Raw genomic sequence first — 418 nt, forward strand, 5'->3', positions numbered from 1 at the left:
TTTAAGGTTAAAACTTTCTTAAAGTAAAATTTTAATAGCTGTAGTAATCCAATAACAAAATTAGGAAAAATTTGAAAAAATTTGTAAAAATGAAAAAGGGGGCACTTAAGTCTTGTTAATACTTCAAAATAAGCCACCGTCAACTGCGCCTTCGACTAGAAAATGAAATGATTGTCCTTTCACTTGTGTGTAATTTCAATCAATTTGATAATCAGGGTCTTAAATTAGAGATTAATTATCACTGATAAGCGCATCAGGGTCCGTCAAGGGTGAATGCAGGCGCTCGGCGTGGCCAAGGTGCGGGAATGCGGTACGCCAATTTCGCTCGTCCGTCCCTGGCCGGAAGGGCGGATTGCGTTTACTTCGTTTCTACATCTCATCTCCCGGATGATTTTTGTCTCTATAGCTGCCATGCTTT

Source organism: Penaeus monodon, chromosome 19, assembly GCF_015228065.2.
Source record: "Penaeus monodon isolate SGIC_2016 chromosome 19, NSTDA_Pmon_1, whole genome shotgun sequence".
Lineage (NCBI taxonomy): Eukaryota > Metazoa > Arthropoda > Malacostraca > Decapoda > Penaeidae > Penaeus > Penaeus monodon.